General features: G+C 39.3%; 1 protein-coding gene and 11 non-coding genes across 12 annotated transcripts in view; all 12 read left to right on the forward strand.

Moving 5' to 3' along the window:
• Window positions 1-403: 403 nt before the first annotated feature.
• Window positions 404-475, forward strand: trnaa-ugc (transfer RNA alanine (anticodon UGC)). The gene has a single exon. It is a non-coding gene; the product is annotated as a tRNA-Ala (tRNA).
• Window positions 476-2,426: 1,951 nt separating this feature from the next.
• Window positions 2,427-2,498, forward strand: trnaa-ugc (transfer RNA alanine (anticodon UGC)). The gene has a single exon. It is a non-coding gene; the product is annotated as a tRNA-Ala (tRNA).
• A 1,948-nt stretch (window positions 2,499-4,446) lies between these two features.
• Window positions 4,447-4,518, forward strand: trnaa-ugc (transfer RNA alanine (anticodon UGC)). The gene has a single exon. It is a non-coding gene; the product is annotated as a tRNA-Ala (tRNA).
• Window positions 4,519-6,513: 1,995 nt separating this feature from the next.
• On the forward strand, window positions 6,514-6,585 carry trnaa-cgc (transfer RNA alanine (anticodon CGC)). The gene has a single exon. It is a non-coding gene; the product is annotated as a tRNA-Ala (tRNA).
• Window positions 6,586-7,128: 543 nt separating this feature from the next.
• On the forward strand, window positions 7,129-7,200 carry trnat-ugu (transfer RNA threonine (anticodon UGU)). Its single transcript has one exon. It is a non-coding gene; the product is annotated as a tRNA-Thr (tRNA).
• Window positions 7,201-8,585: 1,385 nt separating this feature from the next.
• trnaa-ugc (transfer RNA alanine (anticodon UGC)) lies at window positions 8,586-8,657 on the forward strand. Its single transcript has one exon. It is a non-coding gene; the product is annotated as a tRNA-Ala (tRNA).
• Window positions 8,658-10,557: 1,900 nt separating this feature from the next.
• trnaa-ugc (transfer RNA alanine (anticodon UGC)) lies at window positions 10,558-10,629 on the forward strand. Its single transcript has one exon. It is a non-coding gene; the product is annotated as a tRNA-Ala (tRNA).
• Window positions 10,630-12,532: 1,903 nt separating this feature from the next.
• On the forward strand, window positions 12,533-12,604 carry trnaa-ugc (transfer RNA alanine (anticodon UGC)). The gene has a single exon. It is a non-coding gene; the product is annotated as a tRNA-Ala (tRNA).
• A 1,908-nt stretch (window positions 12,605-14,512) lies between these two features.
• trnaa-ugc (transfer RNA alanine (anticodon UGC)) lies at window positions 14,513-14,584 on the forward strand. Its single transcript has one exon. It is a non-coding gene; the product is annotated as a tRNA-Ala (tRNA).
• Window positions 14,585-16,435: 1,851 nt separating this feature from the next.
• On the forward strand, window positions 16,436-16,507 carry trnaa-ugc (transfer RNA alanine (anticodon UGC)). The gene has a single exon. It is a non-coding gene; the product is annotated as a tRNA-Ala (tRNA).
• Window positions 16,508-18,223: 1,716 nt separating this feature from the next.
• trnaa-cgc (transfer RNA alanine (anticodon CGC)) lies at window positions 18,224-18,295 on the forward strand. The gene has a single exon. It is a non-coding gene; the product is annotated as a tRNA-Ala (tRNA).
• A 2,947-nt stretch (window positions 18,296-21,242) lies between these two features.
• Window positions 21,243-21,485, forward strand: part of LOC118365857 (zona pellucida-like domain-containing protein 1) — a 52,752-nt gene continuing 52,509 nt past the window's right edge. The window contains exon 1 of the mRNA XM_035748163.2: window positions 21,243-21,320. The gene's annotated coding sequence lies outside the window, so the exon portion shown is untranslated. The remainder of the gene's footprint in view (window positions 21,321-21,485) is intronic.

Consider the following 21,485-nt stretch of genomic DNA (forward strand, 5'->3'; position numbering starts at 1 on the left):
CTGTAAATAGCCCACCCAATCTACCTACCTCATCCCCATATTGTTTTAATTTACTTTCTGCTCTTTGCACACCAGTATTTCTACTTGCACATCATCATCTGCTCATCTATCACTCCAGTGTTAATTTGCTAAATTGTAAATACTTCGCTACTATGGCCTATTTATTGCCTTACCTCCATTTGCACGCACTGTATATAGACTTTATTTTTTTCTTCTATTGTGTTATTGACTGTACGCTTGTTTATTCCATCTGTAACTCTGTGTTGTTGTTTGTGTTGCGCTGCTTTGCTTTATCTTGGCCAGGTCGCAGTTGAATATGAAAACTTGTTCTCAACTGGCTTACCTGGTTAATTATAGGTGAAAAAAAATAAAAAATAAGAAACATTTATTTCTTTCCAAGAAAGGGGATGTAGCTCAGTGGTAGAGCGCATGCTTTGCATGTATGAGGTCCTGGGTTCAATCCCCAGCTTCTCCATGACATTTTTTGCAATGACCCATCTCCTTCTTTCCAGAATGTTGAAATTCTCAGCAGGAAACAGAGATGTGCTGAATAATTTGCTCTTGTAATCTGAAGAACATTTGTTCAATCCCTGTTCGTATATGTATGGAACAGAAGTGGCATGGTTGCCAACTTCAATTGCATCATTTTCAAAAACTGAAGTTCATGGGTTAGATGACTGTCCATACTTGCTTGTATTTAGAATTGCTGCTATCATTTCATTGTAGTTTCAATGGAGTGGTGTATATAAAAACTACATTGTATTAATATTGCATTTTATCTGCAAATAAAATGGTATCGAAGCTCAGAGGGGGAGGAGGGGATGCGTGCTATTTCCTTGGTTCAATCCCAAGGTTCTCCACTGAGTTTATTTGTGTGCCAAATTTTACACAACTCCTACTTTCCAGAATGTTGAAATTCTCAGTGGAAACAGAGATGTTTTTGTGTGCCAAATTCACATTACACAACTACTACTTTCCAGAATGTTGATAAATATTTTGCAGCATAGAGTGGCATGGTGGCCAGCGGTAGGTCTTGTAAACCGAAGATCATGGGTTCAAATCCCAATGTGCCTTACTGAAAAATACCTGTATAAGGAAAGGTTCTTTCATGGAGGCCTTTGAAAAAAAAATGTTTTCTCAAAATGGCAACCCTACTATGATATAGTAAGGGGATGTGTCTCTAGGGTAGAGCTAATACTTGAGATGCATGCGGTCTGAAGTTAATCCCCAAATTCTCTGATGAGTATATTTAGTTGTGAAATTAGCTTTTGCACAAACTTTCCAGAATGTTGACATTTTAAGAAGGAAATAGATGTGCTAAGTCATCTGTTTTTGTAAACTGAAGCACAAACATGGGAAATCCTTGTTCGACTTTATGGAAGCTGAAAATATTAAAAATGTACTTTCATTAGAACAGTGTAAAGAAAAGGTCAATTGTATTGATAAAAAAAAGTATGCTCCAGTCGGCTGGCCCTCGCTACATATTCGTCGCCAGACCCACTGGCTCCAGGTCATCTTTTTAGTCTATGCTAGGTAAAGCTCCGCCTTATCTCAGCTCACTGGTCACGATAACAACACCCACCCGTAGCACGCGCTCCAGCAGGTATATCTCACTGGTCATCCCCAAAGCCAACACCTCCTTTGGCCGCCTTTCCTTCCAGTTCTCTGCTGACAATGACTGGAAGGAATTGCAAAAATCGCTGAAGCTGGAGACATATTCCCTCACTAACTTTCAGTGTTGCCAACTTAGCGACTTTCGTAGTATTTAGCAACATGAATACTTGCAGACATTTTCATTTTACTCACTTTTTGTCTCTTCCACAATGTTATTCCTCACTCCTACAGTGTCCATCACAATTACATGCACAATTATGCAAATTAGTTGATGACATCATTTAGCAACTTCTAGCGACTTTTAGGACAGCCAATAGCTACTTTCCTTATTGAGGTGTTGGCAACACTGCTAACTTTAAACATCGGCTATCTGAGCAGCTAACTGATCGCTGCAGCTGTACAAAGCCCATCTGTAAATAGCCCACCCAATCTACCTACCTCATCCCCATATTGTTTTAATTTACTTTCTGCTCTTTGCACACCAGTATTTCTACTTGCACATCATCATCTGCTCATCTATCACTCCAGTGTTAATTTGCTAAATTGTAAATACTTCGCTACTATGGCCTATTTATTGCCTTACCTCCATTTGCACGCACTGTATATAGACTTTCTTTTTTTTCTTCTATTGTGTTATTGACTGTACGCTTGTTTATTCCATCTGTAACTCTGTGTTGTTGTTTGTGTTGCGCTGCTTTGCTTTATCTTGGCCAGGTCGCAGTTGAATATGAAAACTTGTTCTCAACTGGCTTACCTGGTTAATTATAGGTGAAATTTAAAAAAATAAGAAACATTTTTTTCTTTCCAAGAAAGGGGATGTAGCTCAGTGGTAGAGCGCATGCTTTGCATGTATGAGGTCCTGGGTTCAATCCCCAGCTTCTCCATAACATTTTTTGCAATGACCCATCTCCTACTTTCCAGAATGTTGAAATTCTCAGCAGGAAACAGAGATGTGCTGAATAATTTGCTCTTGTAATCTGAAGAACATGTGTTCAATCCCTGTTCGTATATTTATGGAACAGAAGTGGCATGGTTGCCAACTTCAATTGCATCATTTTCAAAAACTGAAGTTCATGGGTTAGATGACTGTCCATACTTGCTTGTATTTAGAATTGCTGCTATCATTTCATTGTAGTTTCAATGGAGTGGTGTATATAAAAAGTACATTGTATTAATATTGCATTTTATCTGCAAATAAAATGGTATCGAAGCTCAGAGGGGGGAGGGGGAGTGCCAGCTGTAAATTTCCTTGGTTCAATCCCAAGGTTCTCCACTGAGTTTATTTGTGTGCCAAATTCACATTACACAACTCCTACTTTCCAGAATGTTGAAATTCTCAGAAGGAAACAGAGATGTTATTTGTGTGCCAAATTCACATTACACAACTACTACTTTCCAGAATGTTGATAAATATCTTGCAGCATAGAGTGGCATGGTGGCCAAGCGGTAAGGCTTGTAAACCGAAGATCATGGGTTCAAATCCCATCTGTGCCTTACTGAAAAATAACTGATACGAAGGAAAGGTTCTTTCACTGGAGGCCTTTGAAGAAAAAAAAGGTTTTCTCAAAATGGCAACCCTACTATGATATAGTAAGGGGATGTGTCTCTTAGAGCTAATACTTGTCATGCGGTTAAAATCCCCAAATTCTCTGATGAGTATATTTAGTTGTGAAATTAGCTTTTGCACAACTCTACTTTCCAGAATGTTGACATTTTAAGAAGGAAATAGATGTGCTAAGTCATCTGTTTTTGTAAACTGAAGCACATGGGTTCAATCCTTGTTGACGTTTATGGAAGCTGGATGATATTATGGAAATGTAAATACAATTAAAAAAAGGTCAAAAGGTTTGTATTGATATGGCCACTACTGACCTGTATGCTCCAGTCGGCTGGCCCTCGCTACATATTCGTCGCCAGACCCACTGGCTCCAGGTCATCTTTTTAGTCTATGCTAGGTAAAGCTCCGCCTTTCTCAGCTCACTGGTCACGATAACAACCCGTAGCACGCGCTCCAGCAGGTATATCTCACTGGTCATCCCCAAAGCCAACACCTCCTTTGGCCGCCTTTCCTTCCAGTTCTCTGCTGACAATGACTGGAAGGAATTGCAAAAAGCTGAAGCTGGAGACATATTCCCTCACTAACTTTCAGTGTTGCCAACTTAGCGACATTTTAGCAAGTATGAATACTTGCAGACATTTTCATTTTACTCACTTTTTGTCTCTTCCACAATGTTATTCCTCACTCCTACAGTGTCCATCACAATTACATGCACAATTATGCAAATTAGTTGATGACATCATTTAGCAACTTCTAGCGACTTTTAGGACAGCCAATAGCTACTTTCCTTATTGAGGTGTTGGCAACACTGCTAACTTTAAACATCGGCTATCTGAGCAGCTAACTGATCGCTGCAGCTGTACAAAGCCCATCTGTAAATAGCCCACCCAATCTACCTACCTCATCCCCATATTGTTTTAATTTACTTTCTGCTCTTTGCACACCAGTATTTCTACTTGCACATCATCATCTGCTCATCTATCACTCCAGTGTTAATTTGCTAAATTGTAAATACTTCGCTACTATGGCCTATTTATTGCCTTACCTCCATTTGCACGCACTGTATATAGACTTTCTTTTTTTTCTTCTATTGTGTTATTGACTGTACGCTTGTTTATTCCATCTGTAACTCTGTGTTGTTGTTTGTGTTGCGCTGCTTTGCTTTATCTTGGCCAGGTCGCAGTTGAATATGAAAACTTGTTCTCAACTGGCTTACATGGTTAATTATAGGTGAAATTTTAAAAAATAAGAAACATTTTTTTCTTTCCAAGAAAGGGGATGTAGCTCAGTGGTAGAGCGCATGCTTTGCATGTATGAGGTCCTGGGTTCAATCCCCAGCTTCTCCATAACATTTTTTGCAATGACCCATCTCCTACTTTCCAGAATGTTGAAATTCTCAGCAGGAAACAGAGATGTGCTGAATAATTTGCTCTTGTAATCTGAAGAACATGTGTTCAATCCCTGTTCGTATATTTATGGAACATGGTTGCCAACTTCAATTGCATCATTTTCAAAAACTGAAGTTCATGGGTTAGATGACTGTCCATACTTGCTTGTATTTAGAATTGCTGCTATCATTTCATTGTAGTTTCAATGGAGTGGTGTATATAAAAAGTACATTGTATTAATATTGCATTTTATCTGCAAATAAAATGGTATCGAAGCTCAGAGGGGGAGGAGGGGGAGTGCGTGCTATTTCCTTGGTTCAATCCCAAGGTTCTCCACTGAGTTTATTTGTGTGCCAAATTCACATTACACAACTCCTACTTTCCAGAATGTTGAAATTCTCAGCAGGAAACAGAGATGTTATTTGTGTGCCAAATTCACATTACACAACTACTACTTTCCAGAATGTTGATAAATATTTTGCAGCATAGAGTGGCATGGTGGCCAAGCGGTAAGGCGTCGGTCTTGTAAACCATCATGGGTTCAAATCCCATCTGTGCCTTACTGAAAAATACCTGTAACCAAGGAAAGGTTCTTTCATTGGAGGCCTTTGAAGAAAAAAAGGTTTTCTCAAAATGGCAACCCTACTATGATATAGTAAGGGGATGTGTCTCTAGGGTAGAGCTAATACTTGAGATGCATGCGGTCTGGTTAATCCCCAAATTCTCTGATGAGTATATTTAGTTGTGAAATTAGCTTTTGCACAACTCTACTTTCCAGAATGTTGACATTTTAAGAAGGAAATAGATGTGCTAAGTCATCTGTTTTTGTAAACTGAAGCACATGGGTTCAATCCTTGTTCGACGTTTATGGAAGCTGGATGATATTATGGAAATGTACTTTCATTAGAACAGTGTAAAGAAAAGGTCAATTGTATTGATAACTCAATTGTATTGATATGGCCACTACGACCTGTATGCTCCAGTCGGCTGGCCCTCGCTACATATTCGTCGCCAGACCCACTGGCTCCAGGTCATCTTTTTAGTCTATGCTAGGTAAAGCTCCGCCTTATCTCAGCTCACTGGTCACGATAACAACACCCACCCGTAGCACGCGCTCCAGCAGGTATATCTCACTGGTCATCCCCAAAGCCAACACCTCCTTTGGCCGCCTTTCCTTCCAGTTCTCTGCTGACAATGACTGGAAGGAATTGCAAAAATCGCTGAAGCTGGAGACATATTCCCTCACTAACTTTCAGTGTTGCCAACTTAGCGACTTAGTCGCTGTATTTAGCAAGTATGAATACTTGCAGACATTTTCATTTTACTCACTTTTTGTCTCTTCCACAATGTTATTCCTCACTCCTACAGTGTCCATCACAATTACATGCACACAATTATGCAAATTAGTTGATGACATCATTTAGCAACTTCTAGCGACTTTTAGGACAGCCAATAGCTACTTTCCTTATTGAGGTGTTGGCAACACTGCTAACTTTAAACATCGGCTATCTGAGCAGCTAACTGATCGCTGCAGCTGTACAAAGCCCATCTGTAAATAGCCCACCCAATCTACCTACCTCATCCCCATATTGTTTTAATTTACTTTCTGCACTCTTTGCACACCAGTATTTCTACTTGCACATCATCATCTGCTCATCTATCACTCCAGTGTTAATTTGCTAAATTGTAAATACTTCGCTACTATGGCCTATTTATTGCCTTACCTCCATTTGCACGCACTGTATATAGACTTTATTTTTTTTCTTCTATTGTGTTATTGACTGTACGCTTGTTTATTCCATCTGTAACTCTGTGTTGTTGTTTGTGTTGCGCTGCTTTGCTTTATCTTGGCCAGGTCGCAGTTGAATATGAAAACTTGTTCTCAACTGGCTTACATGGTTAATTATAGGTGAAATTTAAAAAAATAAGAAACATTTTTTTCTTTCCAAGAAAGGGGATGTAGCTCAGTGGTAGAGCGCATGCTTCGCATGTATGAGGTCCTGGGTTCAATCCCCAGCTTCTCCATAACATTTTTTGCAATGACCCATCTCCTACTTTCCAGAATGTTGAAATTCTCAGCAGGAAACAGAGATGTGCTGAATAATTTGCTCTTGTAATCTGAAGAACATGTGTTCAATCCCTGTTCGTATATTTATGGAACAGAAGTGGCATGGTTGCCAACTTCAATTGCATCATTTTCAAAAACTGAAGTTCATGGGTTAGATGACTGTCCATACTTGCTTGTATTTAGAATTGCTGCTATCATTTCATTGTAGTTTCAATGGAGTGGTGTATATAAAAAGTACATTGTATTAATATTGCATTTTATCTGCAAATAAAATGGTATCGAAGCTCAGAGGGGGAGGAGGGGGAGTGCGTGCTATTTCCTTGGTTCAATCCCAAGGTTCTCCACTGAGTTTATTTGTGTGCCAAATTCACATTACACAACTCCTACTTTCCAGAATGTTGAAATTCTCAGCAGGAAACAGAGATGTTATTTGTGTGCCAAATTCACATTACACAACTACTACTTTCCAGAATGTTGATAAATATTTTGCAGCATAGAGTGGCATGGTGGCCAAGCGGTAAGGCGTCGGTCTTGTAAACCGAAGATCATGGGTTCAAATCCCATCTGTGCCTTACTGAAAAATACCTGTAACCAAGGAAAGGTTCTTTCATTGGAGGCCTTTGAAGAAAAAAAGGTTTTCTCAAAATGGCAACCCTACTATGATATAGTAAGGGGATGTGTCTCTAGGGTAGAGCTAATTTGAGATGCATTCTGAAGTTAATCCCCAAATTCTCTGATGAGTATATTTAGTTGTGAAATTAGCTTTTGCACAACTCTACTTTCCAGAATGTTGACATTTTAAGAAGTAAATAGATGTGCTAAATCTGTTTTTGTAAACTGAAGCACATGGGTTCAATCCTTGTTCGAATGGAAGCTGGATGATATTATGGAAATGTACTTTCATTAGAACAGTGTAAAGAAAAGGTCAATTGTATTGATATGGCCACTACGACCTGTATGCTCCAGTCGGCTGGCCCTCGCTACATATTCGTCGCCAGACCCAGACCTCACTCCAGGCTGGCCCTCACTATCATTGCCAGACTGGCTCCAGGTCATCTTTTTAGTCTATGGCTCCCTTATCTCAGCTCACTGGTCACGATAACAACACCCACCCGTAGCACGCGCTCCAGCAGGTATATCTCACTGGTCATCCCCAAAGCCAACACCTCCTTTGGCCGCCTTTCCTTCCAGTTCTCTGCTGACAATGACTGGAAGGAATTGCAAAAATCGCTGAAGCTGGAGACATATTCCCTCACTAACTTTCAGTGTTGCCAACTTAGCGACTTATCGTTGTATTTAGCAAGTATGAATACTTGCAGACATTTTCATTTTACTCACTTTTTGTCTCTTCCACAATGTTATTCCTCACTCCTACAGTGTCCATCACAATTACATGCACAATTATGCAAATTAGTTGATGACATCATTTAGCAACTTCTAGCGACTTTTAGGACAGCCAATAGCTACTTTCCTTATTGAGGTGTTGGCAACACTGCTAACTTTAAACATCGGCTATCTGAGCAGCTAACTGATCGCTGCAGCTGTACAAAGCCCATCTGTAAATAGCCCACCCAATCTACCTACCTCATCCCCATATTGTTTTAATTTACTTTCTGCACTTTTGCACACCAGTATTTCTACTTGCACATCATCATCTGCTCATCTATCACTCCAGTGTTAATTTGCTAAATTGTAAATACTTCGCTACTATGGCCTATTTATTGCCTTACCTCCATTTGCACGCCCTGTAAATAGACTTTTTTTTTTTCTTCTATTGTGTTATTGACTGTACGCTTGTTTATTCCATCTGTAACTCTGTGTTGTTGTTTGTGTTGCGCTGCTTTGCTTTATCTTGGCCAGGTCGCAGTTGAATATGAAAACTTGTTCTCAACTGGCTTACATGGTTAATTATAGGTGAAATTTAAAAAAATAAGAAACATTTTTTTCTTTCCAGAAAGGGGATGTAGCTCAGTGGTAGAGCGCATGCTTTGCATGTATGAGGTCCTGGGTTCAATCCCCAGCTTCTCCATAACATTTTTTGCAATGACCCATCTCCTACTTTCCAGAATGTTGAAATTCTCAGCAGGAAACAGAGATGTGCTGAATAATTTGCTCTTGTAATCTGAAGAACATGTGTTCAATCCCTGTTCGTATATTTATGGAACAGAAGTGGCATGGTTGCCAACTTCAATTGCATCATTTTCAAAAACTGAAGTTCATGGGTTAGATGACTGTCCATACTTGCTTGTATTTAGAATTGCTGCTATCATTTCATTGTAGTTTCAATGGAGTGGTGTATATAAAAAGTACATTGTATTAATATTGCATTTTATCTGCAAATAAAATGGTATCGAAGCTCAGAGGGGGAGGAGGGGGAGTGCGTGCTATTTCCTTGGTTCAATCCCAAGGTTCTCCACTGAGTTTATTTGTGTGCCAAATTCACATTACACAACTCCTACTTTCCAGAATGTTGAAATTCTCAGCAGGAAACAGAGATGTTATTTGTGTGCCAAAACATTACACAACTACTACTTTCCAGAATGTTGATAAATATTTTGCAGCATGAGTGGCATGGTGGCCAGACGTAGTCTTGTAAACCATCATTTTCAAATCCCATCTGTGCCTTACTGAAAAATACCTGTAACCATTGTTCTTTCATTGGAGGCCTTTGAAGAAAAAAAAGGTTTTTCAAAATGGCAACCCTGTATGATATAATAAGGGGATGTGTCTTTTAATACTTGAATGCATGCGGTCTGAAGTTAAAAATTCTCTGATGAGTATATTTAGTTGTGAAATTAGCTTTTGCACAACTCTACTTTCCAGAATGTTGACATTTTAAGAAGGAAATAGATGTGCTAAGTCATCTGTTTTTGTAAACTGAAGCACATGGGTTCAAATGGAAGCTGGATGATATTATGGAAATGTACTTTCATTAGAACAGTGTAAAGAAAAGGTCAATTGTATTGATATGGCCACTACGACCTGTATGCTCCAGTCGGCTGGCCCTCGCTACATATTCGTCGCCAGACCCACTGGCTCCAGGTCATCTTTTTAGTCTATGCTAGGTCCCAAGCCCGGATAAAGGATCTCAGTCACTGGTCACATAAAAACCCAAACAGCAGGTATATCTCACTGGTCATCCCCAAAGCCAACACCTCCTTTGTTTCCTTCCAGTTCTCTGCTGACAATGACTGGAAGGAATTTAAAAATCGTGAAGCTGGAGACATATTCCCTCACTAACTTTCAGTGTTGCCAACTTAGCGACTTAGTCTTTTTAGCAAGTATGAATACTTGCAGACATTTTCATTTTACTCACTTTTTGTCTCTTCCACAATGTTATTCCTCACTCCTACAGTGTCCATCACAATTACATGCACAATTATGCAAATTAGTTGATGACATCATTTAGCAACTTCTAGCGACTTTTAGGACAGCCAATAGCTACTTTCCTTATTGAGGTGTTGGCAACACTGCTAACTTTAAACATCGGCTATCTGAGCAGCTAACTGATCGCTGCAGCTGTACAAAGCCCATCTGTAAATAGCCCACCCAATCTACCTACCTCATCCCCATATTGTTTTAATTTACTTTCTGCACTTTTGCACACCAGTATTTCTACTTGCACATCATCATCTGCTCATCTATCACTCCAGTGTTAATTTGCTAAATTGTAAATACTTCGCTACTATGGCCTATTTTTGCCTTACCTCCATTTGCAACTGTATATAGACTTTTTTTTTTCTTCTATTGTGTTATTGACTGTACGCTTGTTTATTCCATCTGTAACTCTGTGTTGTTGTTTGTGTTGCGCTGCTTTGCTTTATCTTGGCCAGGTCGCAGTTGAATATGAAAACTTGTTCTCAACTGGCTTACATGGTTAATTATAGGTGAAATTTAAAAAATAAGCAACATTTTTTCTTTCCAAGAAAGGGGATGTAGCTCAGTGGTAGAGCGCATGCTTTGCATGTATGAGGTCCTGGGTTCAATCCCCAGCTTCTCCATAACATTTTTTGCAATGACCCATCTCCTACTTTCCAGAATGTTGAAATTCTCAGCAGGAAACAGAGATGTGCTGAATAATTTGCTCTTGTAATCTGAAGAACATGTGTTCAATCCCTGTTCGTATATTTATGGAACAGAAGTGGCATGGTTGCCAACTTCAATTGCATCATTTTCAAAAACTGAAGTTCATGGGTTAGATGACTGTCCATACCTTGTATTTAGAATTGCTGCTATCATTTCATTGTAGTTTCAATGGAGTGGTGTATATAAAAACTACATTGTATTAATATTGCATTTTATCTGCAAATAAAATGGTATCGAAGCTCAGAGGGGAGGAGGGGGGAGTGCGTGCTATTTCCTTGGTTCAATCCCAAGGTTCTCCACTGAGTTTATTTGTGTGCCAAATTCACATTACACAACTCCTACTTTCCAGAATGTTGAAATTCTCAGCAGGAAACAGAGATGTTATTTGTGTGCCAAATTCACATTACACAACTACTACTTTCCAGAATGTTGATAAATATTTTGCAGCATAGAGTGGCATGGTGGCCAAGCGGTCGTTTCTTGTAAACCAAGATCATGGGTTCAAATCCCATCTGTGCCTTACTGAAAAATACCTGTAACCAAGGAAAGGTTCTTTCATTGGAGGCCTTTGAAGAAAAAAAGGTTTTCTCAAAATGGCAACCCTACTATGATATAGTAAGTGTTCTCTAGGGTAGAGCTAATACTTGAGATGCATGCGGTCTGAAGTTAACCCCAAATTCTCTGATGAGTATAAGTTGTGAAATTAGCTTTTGCAAACTCTACTTTCCAGAATGTTGACATTTTAAGAAGGAAATAGATGTGCTAAGTCATCTGTTTTTGTAAAAAGCAAAAATCCTTGTTCGACGTTTATGGAAGCTGGATGATATTATGGAAATGTACTTTCATTAGAACAGTGTAAAGAAAAGGTCAATTGTATTGATATGGCCACTACCTGTATGCTCCAGTCGGCTGGCCCTCGCTACATATTCGTCGCCAGACCCACTGGCTCCAGGTCATCTTTTTAGTCTATGCTAGGTCAAGCTTTATCTCAGCTCACTGGTCCCAACACCCACCCGCCCGGATAATCTCACTGGTCATCCCCAAAGAGGGTTGGAATTCATGACATAAGTTCTCTGCTGACAATGACTGGAAGAATTGCAAAAATCGCTGAAGCTGGAGACATATTCCCTCACTAACTTTCAGTGTTGCCAACTAGTTAGTCGTAAGCAAGTATGAATACTTGCAGACATTTTCATTTTACTCACTTTTGTCTCTTCCACAATGTTATTCCTCACTCCTACAGTGTCCATCACAATTACATGCACAATTATGCAAATTAGTTGATGACATCATTTAGCAACTTCTAGCGACTTTTAGGACAGCCAATAGCTACTTTCCTTATTGAGGTGTTGGCAACACTGCTAACTTTAAACATCAGCTATCTGAGCAGCTAACTGATCGCTGCAGCTGTACAAAGCCCATCTGTAAATAGCCCACCCAATCTACCTACCTCATCCCCATATTGTTTTAATTTACTTTCTGCACTCTTTGCACACCAGTATTTCTACTTGCACATCATCATCTGCTCATCTATCACTCCAGTGTTAATTTGCTAAATTGTAAATACTTCGCTACTATGGCCTATTTATTGCCTTACCTCCATTTTAAATATAGACTTTCTTTTTTTTCTTCTATTGTGTTATTGACTGTACGCTTGTTTATTCCATCTGTAACTCTGTGTTGTTGTTTGTGTTGCGCTGCTTTGCTTTATCTTGGCCAGGTCGCAGTTGAATATGAAAACTTGTTCTCAACTGGCTTACATGGTTAATTATAGGTGAAATTTAAAAAAATAAGAAACATTTTTTTCTTTCCAAGAAAGGGGATGTAGCTCAGTGGTAGAGCGCATGCTTTGCATGTATGAGGTCCTGGGTTCAATCCCCAGCTTCTCCATAACATTTTTGCAATGACCCATCTCCTACTTTCCAGAATGTTGAAATTCTCAGCAGGAAACAGAGATGTGCTGAATAATTTGCTCTTGTAATCTGAAGAACATGTGTTCAATCCCTGTTCGTATATTTATGGAACAGAAGTGGCATGGTTGCCAACTTCAATTGCATCATTTTCAAAAACTGAAGTTCATGGGTTAGATGACTGTCCATACTTGCTTGTATTTAGAATTGCTGCTATCATTTCATTGTAGTTTCAATGGAGTGGTGTATATAAAAAGTACATTGTATTAATATTGCATTTTATCTGCAAATAAAATGGTATCGAAGCTCAGAGGGGGAGGAGGGGAGTGCTGCTATTTCCTTGGTTCAATCCCAAGGTTCTCCAATGAGTTTATTTGTGTGCCAAATTCACATTACACAACTCCTACTTTCCAGAATGTTGAAATTCTCAGCAGGAAACAGAGATGTTATTTGTGTGCCAAATTCACATTACACAACTACTACTTTCCAGAATGTTGATAAATATTTTGCAGCATAGAGTGGCATGGTGGCCAGCGGTACTAGTCTTGTAAACCAAGATCATTTCAAATCCCATCTGTGCCTTACTGAAAAATACCTGTAACCAAGGAAAGTTCTTTTTGGAGGCCTTTGAAGAAAAAAAAGGTTTTCTCAAAATGGCAACCCTTATGATATAGTAAGGGGATGTGTCTCTATAGAAATAATTGAGATGCATGCGGTTTTAATCCCCAAATTCTCTGATGAGTATAAAAATTAGCTTTTGCAAACTCTTTTCCTGTTGACATTTTAAGAAGGAAATAGATGTGCTAAGTCATCTGTTTTTGTAAACTGAAGCACAAATCCTTGTTCGAATTTATGGAAGCTGGATGATATTATGGAAATGTACTTTCATTAGAACAGTGTAAAGAAAAGGTCAATTGTATTGATATGGCCACTATTAAAATGCTAAGTCGGCTGGCCCTCGCTACATATTCGTCGCCAGACCCACTGGCTCCAGGTCATCTTTTTAGTCTATGCTAGGTAAAGCTCCGCCTTATCTCAGCTCACTGGTCCGATAACAACACCCACCCGCAACATATCTCACTGGTCATCCCCAAAGCCAACACCTCCTTTGGGTTTCCTTCCAGTTCTCTGCTGACAATAAAAATTTATACCCACCCGTAGGAATTGCAAAAATCAAGCTGGATCGACATAAGAAAGTTCAGTTTGCCAACTTAGTTAGTCGCTGTATTTAAAGTATGAATACTTGCAGACATTTTCATTTTACTCACTTTTTGTCTCTTCCACAATGTTATTCCTCACTCCTACAGTGTCCATCACAATTACATGCACAATTATGCAAATTAGTTGATGACATCATTTAGCAACTTCTAGCGACTTTTAGGACAGCCAATAGCTACTTTCCTTATTGAGGTGTTGGCAACACTGCTAACTTTAAACATCGGCTATCTGAGCAGCTAACTGATCGCTGCAGCTGTACAAAGCCCATCTGTAAATAGCCCACCCAATCTACCTACCTCATCCCCATATTGTTTTAATTTACTTTCTGCACTCTTTGCACACCAGTATTTCTACTTGCACATCATCATCTGCTCATCTATCACTCCAGTGTTAATTTGCTAAATTGTAAATACTTCGCTACTATGGCCTATTTATTGCCTTACCTCCATTTGCAACTGTATATAGACTTTTTTTTTTCTTCTATTTTGTTATTGATTGTGCGCTTGTTTGTTCCATGTGTAACTCTGTGTTGTTGTTGTTTGTGTTGCACTGCTTTGCTTTATCTTGGCCAGGTCGCAGTTGTGTATGAGAACTTGTCCTTAACTGACTTACCTGGTTAAATAAAGGTGACGTTTAAAAAAATAAGCAACATTTTTTTCTTTCCCAGAAAGGGGATGTAGCTCAGTGGTAGAGCGCATGCTTTGCATGTATGAGGTCCTGGGTTCAATCCCCAGCTTCTCCATAACATTTTTTGCAATGACCCATCTCCTTTCCAGAATGTTGAAATTCTCAGCAGGAAACAGAGATGTGCTGAATAATTTGCTCTTGTAATCTGAAGAACATGTGTTCAATCCCTGTTAGTATATTTATGGAACAGAAGTGGCATGGTTGCCAACTTCAATTGCATCATTTTCAAAAACTGAAGTTCATGGGTTAGATGACTGTCCATACTTGCTTGTATTTAGAATTGCTGCTATCATTTCATTGTAGTTTCAATGGAGTGGTGTATATAAAAAGTACATTGTATTAATATTGCATTTTATCTGCAAATAAAATGGTATCGAAGCTCAGAGGGGGAGGAGGGGGAGTGCGTGCTATTTCCTTGGTTCAATCCCAAGGTTCTCCTGAGTTTATTTGTGTGCCAAATTCAATTACACAACTCCTACTTTCCAGAATGTTGAAATTCTCAGCAGGAAACAGAGATGTTATTTGTGACCAAATTCATTTTACACAACTACTACTTTCCAGAATGTTGATAAATATTTTGCAGCATAGAGTGGCATGGTGGCCAAGCGGTAAGGCTTCTTGTAAACCGAAGATCATGGGTTCAAATCCCATCTGTGCCTTACTGAAAAATACCTGTAACCAAGGAAAGGTTCTTTCATAGGCCTTTGAAGAAAAAAAAAGGTTTTTTGGCAACCCTGATATAGTAAGGGGATGTGTCTCTAAAAATACTTAGATGTTCTTTAATCCCCAAATTCTCTGATGACTATGTTGTGAGGCTTTTGCACAACTCTACTTTCCAGAATGTTGACCATAAGAAGGAAAAGATGTGCTAAGTCATCTGTTTTTGTAAACTGAAGAAAATCTTGTTCGAATGGAAGCTGGAAAAACAAATGTAATTAGAACAGTGTAAAGAAAAGGTCAATTGTATTGATATGGCCACTAACCTGTATGCTCCAGTCGGCTGGCCCTCGCTATCTATTTGGCTCAGGTCATTTTTTAGTCTATGGGTAAAGCCCGCCTTATCTCAGCTCACTGGACGATAACAACACCCACCCGGAGCGAGCAGGTTGGTCATCCCCAAAGCCAACACCTCCTTTGGCCGCCTTTCCTTCCAGTTCTCTGCTGACAATAAAAATTGCAAAAATCAAGCTGGAGACATCCCTCACTAGAAGAAAGTTCATTTGTAGTTCCAAAGCCAGCACCTGAAACATATTTAGGTGTTGCCAACTTTGTGTTTTTTTTTTACTCACTTTTTGTCTTTCCACAATGTTATTCCTCACTCCTACAGTGTCCATCACAATTACATGCACAAGTTATGCAAATTAGTTGATGACATCATTTAGCAACTTCTAGCGTCTTTTAGGACAGCCAATAGCTACTTTCCTTATTGAGGTGTTGGCAACACTGCTAACTTTAAACATCAGCTATCTGAGCAGCTAACTGATCGCTGCAGCTGTACAAAGCCCATCTGTAAATAGCCCACCCAATCTACCTACCTCATCCCCATATTGTTTTAATTTACTTTCTGCACTCTTTGCACACCAGTATTTCTACTTGCACATCATCATCTGCTCATCTATCACTCCAGTGTTAATTTGCTAAATTGTAAATACTTCGCTACTATGGCCTATTTATTGCCTTACCTCCATTTGCCGCACTGTAATAACTATTTTTTTTTCTTCTATTGTGTTATTGACTGTGCGCTTGTTTATTCCATCTGTAACTCTGTGTTGTTGTTTGTGTTGCGCTGCTTTGCTTTATCTTGGCCAGGTCGCAGTTGAATATGAAAACTTGTTCTCAACTGGCTTACCTGGTTAATTATAGGTGAAATTTAAAAAAATAAGAAACATTTTTTCTTTCCAAGAAAGGGGATGTAGCTCAGTGGTAGAGCGCATGCTTTGCATGTATGAGGTCCTGGGTTCAATCCCCAGCTTCTCCATAACTTTTTTGCAATGACCCATCTCCTACTTTCCAGAATGTTGAAATTCTCAGCAGGAAACAGAGATGTGCTGAATCATTTGCTCTTGTAATCTGAAGAACATGTGTTCAATCCCTGTTCGTACATTTATGGAACAGAAGTGGCATGGTTGCCAACTTCAATTGCATCATTTTCAAAAACTGAAGATCATGGGTTAGATGACTGTCCATACTTGCTTGTATTTAAGAATTGCTGCTATCATTTCATTGTAGTTTCAATGGAGTGGTGTATATAAAAACTACATTGTATTAATAGTTCATTTTATCTGCAAATCCAGACTGTATATGAATGTGGGATACGTGCTATTTCTGGTTCAATCCCGCTCCCTGAGCTTATTTTTGCCAAAACATTACACAACTTAACCTGAATTCTCAGCAGGAAACAGACTATGTTACCAAATCATTTTACTCTACTATTGCCAGAATGTTGATAAATTTTTTCATAGAGTTGTGGCTCTTTTTCTTCCATTTAGATCATGTTAAATCCCATCTTGCCTATACTGAAAATTATATATATTTTTTGAAGGTTAAGAAAAAAAAAAAAAAAAAAAGTTTTCTCAAAAACCCTGTATGAATAGTTTTACTGTGAGCTAATACTTGTAGGCTCCTGAAGTTAATCCAAATAAGGTGAAATTAGCCAAACCAAAATTTGACATTTTAAGAAAAATAGATGTGCTAAATCTGTTTTTGTAAAAAGCAAAAAATACTGGATGATATAAAAATAGAATGTAAAAAAAGGTCAATTGTTTGATATGGCCACTACGACCTGTATGCTCCAGTCTGGCCCTTTATTCGGCCAGACCCACTGGCTCCAGGTCATCTTTTTAGTCTATGCTAGGTAAAGCCCATCTCAGCTCACTGGTCATAACAGGACCCACCCGGAGGGCTGCAGGTAATCTCACTGGTCATCCCCAAAAACACCTCCTTTGGCCGCCTTTCCTTCCAAAATGACTGGAAGAATTGACAGAAGCTGGAACATATTCCCTCACTTTTTCAGTGTTGCCAAAGCGACATATTTAGGTATGAATACTTGCAGACATTTTTTTTTAGTTCTCTGCTGACTCACTTTTTGTCTCTTCCACAAGTTATTCCTCACTCCTACAGTGTCCATCACAATTACATGATCACAATTATGCAAATTAGTTGATGACATCATTTAGCAACTTCTAGCGACTTTTAGGACAGCCAATAGCTACTTTCCTTATTGAGGTGTTGGCAACACTGCTAACTTTAAACATCGGCTATCTGAGCAGCTAACTGATCGCTGCAGCTGTACAAAGCCCATCTGTAAATAGCCCACCCAATCTACCTACCTCATCCCCATATTGTTTTAATTTACTTTCTGCACTTTTGCACACCAGTATTTCTACTTGCACATCATCATCTGCTCATCTATCACTCCAGTGTTAATTTGCTAAATTGTAAATACTTCGCTACTATGGCCTATTTATTGCCTTTCCATTTGCAAATATAGACTTTTTTTTTTTCTTCTATTTTGTTATTGACTGTACGCTTGTTTATTCCATCTGTAACTCTGTGTTGTTGTTTGTGTTGCGCTGCTTTGCTTTATCTTGGCCAGGTCGCAGTTGAATATGAAAACTTGTTCTCAACTGGCTTACATGGTTAATTATAGGTGAAATTTAAAAAAATAAGAAACATTTTTTTTCTTTCCAAGAAAGGGGATGTAGCTCAGTGGTAGAGCGCATGCTTCGCATGTATGAGGTCCTGGGTTCAATCCCCAGCTTCTCCATAACATTTTTTGCAATGACCCATCTCCTACTTTCCAGAATGTTGAAATTCTCAGCAGGAAACAGAGATGTGCTGAATAATTTGCTCTTGTAATCTGAAGAACATGTGTTCAATCCCTGTTCGTATATTTATGGAACAGAAGTGGCATGGTTGCCAACTTCAATTGCATCATTTTCAAAAACTGAAGTTCATGGGTTAGATGACTGTCCATACTTGCTTGTATTTAGAATTGCTGCTATCATTTCATTGTAGTTTCAATGGAGTGGTGTATATAAAGATCCCGCCCTGGCTTACATTTAAAAAAAAACAATTAACCTGAATTAGGGCCAGACTAGTGACCATCATTTTCTCACATTGCCATTGAAAGTTTTTTCTATTGTCTCTTTTTGGTCCATTTAGATTGTTAATGTAGATTGTATAGAATAATTATATATATTTTTTGAATGTTATGGTTAAAAATGTTAATGTTTTACTGTGACTTGTTGTAGGCTCCTAAGTGGACCATAAGGTAAAAACCAAACCAAATTGAGAAAACTAAACTGAAAAACAAAAAAATACAATTAAAAATACAATTAAAACTAAGTTGCTCCGCGAGAGTATCTCTTTTGGGTCACTTTTGCTGGTCCCAAGCCCGGATAAAGGAGGAGGGTTGGAATTGTGACATAAAAATAAACAAGAATCGACAGAAGAAAGTTCATTTGTAGTTCGAAACATATTTAGGGTGTTTTTTTACTCACTTCTTGTCTTTCCCACGGAGTTATTCCTCTCTCCAACAGCGTCCATCACAATTACATGATCATGGCCAGTTATGCAAATTAGGTGATGACGTCATTTAGCGACTTCTACCGTCTTTTAGGACAGCCAATAGCTACTTTCCTTACTGAGGAGTTGGCAACACTGCTAACTTTAAACATCAGCTATCTGAGCAGCTAACCTATCGCTGCAGCTGTACATTGTCCATCTGTAAATAGCCCACCCAATCTACCTACCTCATCCCCATATGGTTTTATTTACTTTCTGCACTTTTGCACACCAGTATTTCTACTTGCACATCATCATCTGCTCATCTATCACTCCAGTGTTCATTTGCTAAATTGTGATTACTTCGCTACTATGGCCTATTTATTGCCTTACCTCCTCAAGCCATTTGCACACAGACATAGACTTTCTTTTTTTTGTGTTATTGACTGTATGCTTGTTTATTCCATGTGTAACTCTGTGTTGTTGTTTGTGTCGCATTGCTTTGCTTTATCTTGTCCAGGTTGCAGTTGTAAATGAGAACTGGTTCTAGTTGGAACTGGAACTAGTTTACCTGGTTAAATAAAGGTGAAATAAAAAAATGTAAATACTCTCTCACACAACCGCCTTAAGATCTCCCTGAACCAAAGTGTAGAAAAGGGAAGTTTGGTTATTGGGACTGACTCCTGAATTTTTCTGCCACTGTCTCTGGAGCCTTAACTGTACTTGACCTGCATCACTTTACACAACACTGGAATGAAAGGCCGAGAACATTGAATAAGGATAGCGCTCGTACTGTATATCTTGGATATGATCGGGTGACCTAACCAAGAAACTATTGTCCACGGATGATTGGGCATGAGCGGAGAACATAGTTGGTTTTGGATCCAATATAGCCTTACTAAGATAGGTAAGGTAAGAAGGACACACACACACACACACACACACACACACACACACACACACACACACACACACACACACACACACACACACACACACACACACACACACACACACACACACACACACACACACACACATACATTACAGGTCCATCTACATTTACATTTACATTTAAGTCATTTAGCAGAAGCTCTTATCCAGAGCATCTATACTGATGTGAGTTAAAGCTCCAAAGAGAGAATCATCTGGCAACATTAACCAGCTATCAATTTTTGTGATGTTTGTTTTTTAATCACCTGAATAACCCTTCATGGATAATAATGGATCACCTGACTTGTGTGTCATGCAGCATAAGAAGTAATGAGCTCTTTGTACCAAACTATGGGGGAAAGGGGGGGCGGTTTCTCGGAAAAAGATTAAACCAAGTCCTGGATTTAAAATATTTTTCATGGATATTCTCTATTGATCTTGCTTTTTAGTCCAGGATTAGATGAAATTGGCCCTATCAATACAGGAAACAACATACAATTGAGATGTAAGTATACAATATGTCACTGATGGGGAGGCTAACTGGAGAACTAGCTAACATAATGACCAATTGAGAACAAGTGTGAGTTCTGTTTGAGCTTTTTAGCACAAACGTAATACCTAGAACTCTGCACCCACAGAAGAGGTCCTATCTGCACTTTGTCTATATGGCTCACATTATCTAGCCCTGCACATACAGTGCTGTCCATATGGGACATATGACACTAGGGACTTGCGAATCCCTTAAAAATGACTGTGAGGCTTTTTCCTCTCCCCATGTGGGAGACTGAGAGCAGGAGTCAAAGTTGAGACATCAGGGGGACAGGTGGTGGCTCGCCACCCCAGAGAGGATACCAGGGAAGGCCAGCAGAGATGTGTTGATGGAGGAAGGCTGGACACAAAGCGTGAAAAGACCTGGGCCCACTGCTGGCAAGAGAGAAAGAGCTGCTCAGTCAGCGCGCTGCACCCACTCCGTAGGCCGATGAAAAGATAATTCCCCCAGCACGGACCTCATGCAGCGTCAAACCGTTTGTGTGCGCTGACAGAGCCAGATCAAGCAGAAAGGATATGAGTGGGAAACTTCAAAACCTGCTCATGTTTCTGGCTCTGTGAAAGGATTTGTATAACACATTCAGATTTGATGGACTTTCCCATGTTCTCCTGGACAGCCCTTTTTTTTTTTATTGTTGACGTGTTTCAAATAATGAATCTCTTATGTTGCCGGGCTCTTTCCCCCCCCGACCCCACGCCATGTTTCTAGTCGTGGTGTAGGGATGCTGTGCGGATCATTCCATCACATGCAGCAGTCCCGAGCATATGGAGAACCGCTGATTCGTCGACTTCCAAGGACCAGGGTGAGTAGCACTGGGGCAGTTTTGAACCTTTTGACAACCTTGAACAACTCAACTACACTGATAGCCAGGGAAGCTCAACAAGCATTGACCAAGGGAACCCAGCTGCTTGAAAAGTTGCTGTTTCTCCACAACAAAAACCTTTATCTGATCGTCATAAGATACCAT

This window comes from Oncorhynchus keta, chromosome 33 (genome assembly GCF_023373465.1).
Source record: "Oncorhynchus keta strain PuntledgeMale-10-30-2019 chromosome 33, Oket_V2, whole genome shotgun sequence".
NCBI lineage: Eukaryota > Metazoa > Chordata > Actinopteri > Salmoniformes > Salmonidae > Oncorhynchus > Oncorhynchus keta.